Below are 7,056 nucleotides of genomic sequence, written 5' to 3' on the forward strand. Positions count from 1 at the left end.
TAGCAACACATAATCACCTAAATTAAACTCATGCTTTTGTATCCTTTTGTCATGCCATCTTTTAACCTTTTCTTTAAATAAATTGGCATTCTCATAGGCCTGGGTTCTCCATTCATCAAGTGAGCCTATGTCAAATAGCCTCTTCTCACCGGCAAGTTTGAAATCATAATTGAGCTCTTTAATGGCCCAATATGCCTTATGTTCTAGTTCGGGAGGTAAGTGACATGCTTTTCCATAAACCATTTTATACGGAGACATTCCCATAGGATTTTTATATGCAGTTCTATAGGCCCATAATGCATGATCAAGTTTCTTGGACCAATTCTTTCTAGACCTATTAACAGTCTTTCGCAAAATAAATTTGAGCTCTCTATTACTCAATTCTACTTGGCCACTAGACTGCGGGTGATATGGAGATGCAATTCTGTGATTAACATCATACTTAGCAAGCATTTTACGAAAGGCACCATGAATAAAATGTGAACCACCATCAGTCATTCAATATCTAGGGACTCCAAACCTCGGAAAAATAACTTCTTTAAGCATCTTAATAGAGGTGTTATGATCAGCACTACTAGTTGGAATAGCTTCTACCCACTTAGTAACGTAATCAACAGCAACTAAAATATGTGTATACCCATTAGAGGAAGGAAACGGTCCCATATAATCAAAGCCCCAAACATCAAATGGTTCAATAACAAGTGAATAATTCATAGGCATTTCTATATGTCTACTAATATTACCAATCTTTGACATTCATCACAAGACAAGACAAACTTACGGGCATCTTTGAAGAGAGTAGGCCAATAAAAACTGGATTGCAATACCTTATGCGCAGTTCTATCTCCGGCGTGGTGTCCTCCATAAGCTTCGGAGTGACACTTGCGTAGGATCTGTTCCTGTTCACAGGTATACAATGTCTAATAGCATCATCGATTCCTTCTTTATAAAGGTGTGGGTCATCCCAGAAGTAATTTCTTAAATCATAGAAGAACTTTTTATTTTGCTGGTATGTGAAACTAGGTGGTATAAATTTAGCAACAATGTAATTAGCATAATCAGCATACCATGGAGCAGTACGAGAAGCATTTATGACAGCTAATTGTTCATCAGGAAAGCTATCATCAATAGGTAGTGGGTCATCAAGAACATTCTCTAACCTAGAAAAGTTGACTGCAACGGGGTTCTCAGCTCCCTTTCTATCAATAATATGCAAATCAAATTCTTGTAGTAGGAGAACCCATCTAATAAGTCTAGGTTTAGCATCTTTCTTTTCCATAAGGTATTTAATAGTAGAATGATCAGTGTGAACAGTTACTTTAGAATCAACAATATAAGGTCTAAACTTATCACAAGCAAATACAACTGCTAAAAATTCTTTTTCAGTAGTAGCATAATATCTCTGGGCATTGTCTAGAGTTTTACTAGCATAGTGGATAACATTTAATTTCTTATCAACTCTTTGTCCTAGAACAGCACCTACAACATAATCACTAGCACCACACATAATTTCAAAGGGTAAATTCCAATCAGATGGCTGAACAATAGGTGCGAAAATCAAAGCTTTCATAAGTATTTCAAATGCTTCTACACAATCATCATCGAAGACAAAAGGAATATCTTTTTGTAAGAGATTAGTCAGAGGCCTAGAAATTTTAGAGAAGTCCTTAATGAACCTCCTATAAAAACCGGCATGACCAAGGAAACTTCTTATACCTTTAATGTCCTTGGGACATGGCATATTTTCAATAGCATCAACTTTAGCTTTATCAACTTCAATACCTCTTTCGGAAGTTTTATGCCCCAAGACAATACCTTCATTAACCATAAAGTGGCACTTCTCCCAATTCAAGACAAGATTATTTTGTTCACATCTCCGCAAAACTCGATCAAGGTTGCTTAAGCAATCATCAAAAGAAGTTCCGTAAAAGGAGAAATCATCCATGAAAACCTCAACAATCTTTTCACAAAAGTCAGAGAATATAGCAGTCATACATCTTTGAAAGGTAGCAGGTGCATTACATAAACCAAAAGGCATACGTCTATAAGCAAAGGTACCGAAAGGGCAAGTAAAAGTGGTCTTCTCTTGATCCTCTTTTGACACAGGTATTTGAGAGAAACCAGAATAACCTTCTAGAAAGCAAAAATGCATATGTTTGGATAATCTTTCTAGCATTTGATCAATAAAAGGTAAATGGTAATGATCTTTTTTAGTAGCTTTATTTAATTTGCGGAAATCAATTACCATTCTATAACCTATAATAATTCTTTGTGGGATCAATTCATCTTTATCATTAGGAACAACGGTAATACCTCCCTTCTTAGGGACACAATGGACAGGACTTACCCACTGACAATCAGCAACGGGATAAATTATACCTGCCTCCAGAAGCTTTAGTATTTATTTCCTTACCACTTCTTTCATCTTAGGATTTAACCGTCGTTGGTGATCAACAACTGGTTTAGCGTCTTTCTCCAATTTTATTTTGTGTTGGCATAGAGTGGGACTAATGCCCTTAAGATCGTCAAGAGTATATCCAATAGCAGCGCAGTGCTTCTTCAGAGTTTTCAATAATTTCTTTTCTTCATGCTCTGAAAGGTTAGCACTAATAATAACAGGATATATCTTTTTCTCATCAAGATAAGCATATTTAAGAGTATCAGGTAATGGTTTAAGCTCAAACACGGGATCACCCTTGGGTGGAGGAGGATCCCCTAGGATTTCAACAGGCAAGTTGTGTTTCAAAATAGGTCCCTGTTTAAAAAATACTTCATCTATTTCCCTTCTTTCATTCATAAACATATCATTTTCATGGTCAAGCAAATACTGTTCTAAAGGATCATTAGGAGGCACGGCAATGGAAGCAATACCAATAATTTCATCTTTACTAGGCAATTCCTCGTCACGGGGTTGTCTACGAAATTTAGCAAAATTAAACTCATGAGACATATCCCCCAAACCAATAGTAACAACATCCTTTTCGCAGTCTATCCTAGCATTAACAGTATTCAAGAAGGGTCTACCAAATATGATGGGACAAAAGTTATCTTGTGGGGAACCAAGAACAAGAAAATCAGCAAGATATTTAACTTTCCCACACAAGACTTCAACATCTCTAACAATCCTAACTGGTGAAATAGTATCTCTATTGGCAAGCTTAATTGTAACATCAATTTCCTCTATCTCAGCAGGTGCAATATCATGCATAATTTATTTGTATAAAGAGTGAGGTATTGCACTTTCACTAGCACCCATATCACATAAGCCATGATAGCAATGATCTCCAATCTTAACAGAAATAACAGGCATGCCTACAACAGCTTCATTACAGAAGTAAATAACATGCCCATCAATATTATCAGCCAAGAGATCTTTAACCATAGCAATACTAGGTTCAACTTTAATTTGCTCAGTGGGTTGGGTTATCCTAATATTACTTTTTTTGACCACAGTTGAAGCTTTAGCATGATCCTTGATTCTAACAGGGAAAGGTGGTTTCTCAATATAAGCAGTAGGAACGACAGGATCATTATAAGTGATAGTCTTTTCTTCAACTTTAATAGGTGCAACTACCTTTACTTCAATGGGAGGATTATATTTAAACCACTTCTCCTTAGGGAGATCAACATGAGTAGCAAAGGATTCACAGAAACAAGCTACTATCTCAGAGTCAAGTCCATATTTAGTGCTAAATTCATGGAAAACATCGGTATCCATAAATGATTTAACACAATCAAACTTAGGTGTTATACCTGACTCCTTACCTTCATCGAGATCCCAATCTTCAGATTTGCGTTTAATTCTTTCCAATAAATCCCATTTGAATTCAATAGTCTTCATCATAAAAGAGCCAGTACAAGAAGTATCGAGCATGGAGCGATTATTGAGAGAATGCCGAGCATAAAAATTTTGAATAATAATTTCTCTTGAGAGCTCATGATTGGGGCATGAATATAAATTTGACTAAAGCCTCCCCCAAGCTTGAGTGATGCTTTCTCCTTTACGAGGCCGAAAATTATATATATAATTACGATCACGATGAAAAAGATGCATAGGATAAAACTTCTGATGAAATTCCAATTTCAATCGGTTGTAGTTCCATGATCCCATATCATCACATAGCCTAAACCATGTCAATGCCTTTCCCTTCAAAGATAAAGGGAAGACCTTCTACTTCATAACATCCTCGGGCATACCTGCAAGCTTAAATAATCCACAAACTTCATCCACATAGATTAGGTGCAAATCGGGATGTAATGTTCCATCACCTGTGAAAGGATTAGCTAGCAGTTTCTCTATCATACCCGAAGGAATTTCAAAGTAAACATTTTTAGTAGGTTCAATAGGTTGAGGAGAAACTCTTTGCTCTACTGGTCGGGGTGAAGATACCCCGAACAAGCCCCTCAAAGGATTATGTTCCATAGTGACAAGTGACAGTAAATTTCAGCACACTATATAAATTTTTCCTTAGCAAATTCCACCTACCAAAGGCGCTTCACTCCCCGGCAACGGCGCTAGAAAAGAGTCTTGATGACCCACAAGTATAGGGGATCTATCGTAGTCCTTTCGATAAGTAAGTGTGCCAAACCCAACGAGGAGCAGAAGGAAATGACAAGCGGTTTTCAGTAAGGTATTCTCTGCAAGCACTGAAATTATCGGTAATAGATAGTTTTGTGATAAGGTAATTTGTAGCGGGCAACAAGTAATGAAAGTAAATAAGGTGCAGCAAGATGGCCCAATCCTTTTTGTAGCAAAGGACAAGCCTGGACAAACTATTACATAGAGAAAAGCGCTCCCGAGGACACATGGGAATTATCATCAAGCTAGTTTTCATCACACTCATATGATTCGCGTTCGTTACTTTGATAATTTGGTATGTGGGTGGACCAGTGCTTGGGTACTGCCCTTTCTTGGACAAGTATACCACTTATGATTAACCCCTATTGCAAGCATCCGCAACTACAAAAGAAGTATTAAGGTAAACCTAACCATAGCATGAAACATATGGATCCAAATCAGCCCCTTACGAAGCAACTCATAAATTAGGGTTTAAGCTTCTATCACTCTAGAAACCCATCATCTACTTATTACTTCCCAATGCCTTCCTCTAGGCCCAAACAATGGTGAAGTGTCATGTAGTCAACGTTCACATAATACCACTAGAGGAAAGACAACATACATCTCATCAAAATATCGAACGAATACCAAATTCACATGACTACTTATAGCAAGACTTCTCCCATGTCCTCAGGAATAAATGTAACTACTGAAAAATAATATTCATGTTCATAATCAGAGGGGTATTAATATGCATAAAGGATCTGAACATATGATCTTCCACCAAATAAACCAACTAGCATCAACTACAAGGAGTAATCAACACTACTAGCAACCCACAGGTACTAATCTGAGGCTTTGGGACAAAAATTGGATACAAGAGATGAACTAGGGTTTTAGAGGAGATGGTGCTGGTGAAGATGTTGATAGAGATTGACCCCCTCCCGATGAGAGGATCGTTGGTGATGACGATGGCGACGATTTCCCCCTCCCGGAGGGAAGTTTCCCCGGCAGAACAGCTCCGCCGGAGCCCTAGATTGGTTCCGCCAAGGTTCCGCCTTGTGGCGGCAGAGTTTCTTCCCGAAAGCTTGTGTAGCGACCAGACCTCAAACAGTCTGTTCTCTGTGCATCAGTGTCATCCCTGGATCGGTAATGCTGACACGCACAGTACTTGAGGATTTATAACAGAGTAGCAATCACACACTTATTACATCGAATGTCTCAAAAGAGAACTTATTACAGTAAATATGGCTTAAGGCCATCTAAAATGGTAACAACGGAAGGCTTGGAAGATAAAGTGAGTCCATCAACTCCAACGGCATCACTGAGTGAAAGACAACGACCTAAGGCTCCTTACTCGTCGTCTGGAAAGTCAGCAACATGAACGTTGCAGCCCGAAACGGGTCAGCACATGGAATATGCTGGCAAGGTAACACATAGAGTAATGATCAGAATAAATGCTATCACTACATGCATATTTGGCTGGTGGTAAGCTCTATGGTTACAATTTTGCATAAAGCCAATTTTTTTCCTACAACAAAGGAATAAATTTTATTTAACTATCATGGTGGTTATTAAACATTGAGAAGGTTCCTCCAACTCAATCCCAATTAAGCATCATCATTAAACCCAATCAAATTATATTAAGAGTGATGAGATCAACATGATAATCCAAGAACCAGATACTCAAGATGTCCATAACTAGGGACACGGCTAACCATGATTAGTTTGTACACTCTGCAAAGGTTTGCACACTATTCCCCACAAGACTCAAATGCATCCATGGTCGGAGATTCGAGACACAGTCTTTCTGAAGCATTAACTCTCTACTTTGGATAGATAGTACCACCTACAACCCACTACATCTTCTAGTCTACCTCTTCAAGAGCTTCACGCAACTTACTCAACTATGCCAGAGCCCATAATGGCTTGTGGCTGCACACGGAAGTTTCTAGCATGAATAATCTTATGATCCCTTTGAGCCTGGGTGGCGAGCCGTAGGATGATCACACGGGTCCTCCGGGATATCCTAGGACAACACTGGATTCTCTAGGTGCCCACAAGCAATCCACCCATATGTGTATTAAAGTTGCCACCTTAAGTTGAACCATTAATTAACAAACTCACATCTGTCATGAGTACACTCAAACCCAATCCACGTCTACGAGCATAGCGTAGCAATATAAGCATAACGTAGAAGTAACTCCCAAGGGTTTGAAAATAAACAGGTGAATAGGTACTACCTCATCTACTTCCCAAAACCCACAATTTAATCAGATCCTAACCATGCAATTGTTTCAAGATTGATCCAATGCAATAAAACTGGCTAGCAAAGAGGTATGATCAAAGTGTTACTTGCCTTGCTGATGATCCGCGAGACCTAGAAACTCGTAGTAGCACGCTTCTCACTCCGGGTACTCTATCGCAAACAAACAAGCATCAATAATCACTCAACTAGATGCACGGGTAAAACTCAAATAAGAGAACTAACCAGAAAG

Source organism: Aegilops tauschii, chromosome 2 (assembly GCF_002575655.3).
Source record: "Aegilops tauschii subsp. strangulata cultivar AL8/78 chromosome 2, Aet v6.0, whole genome shotgun sequence".
Classification (NCBI taxonomy): domain Eukaryota; kingdom Viridiplantae; phylum Streptophyta; class Magnoliopsida; order Poales; family Poaceae; genus Aegilops; species Aegilops tauschii.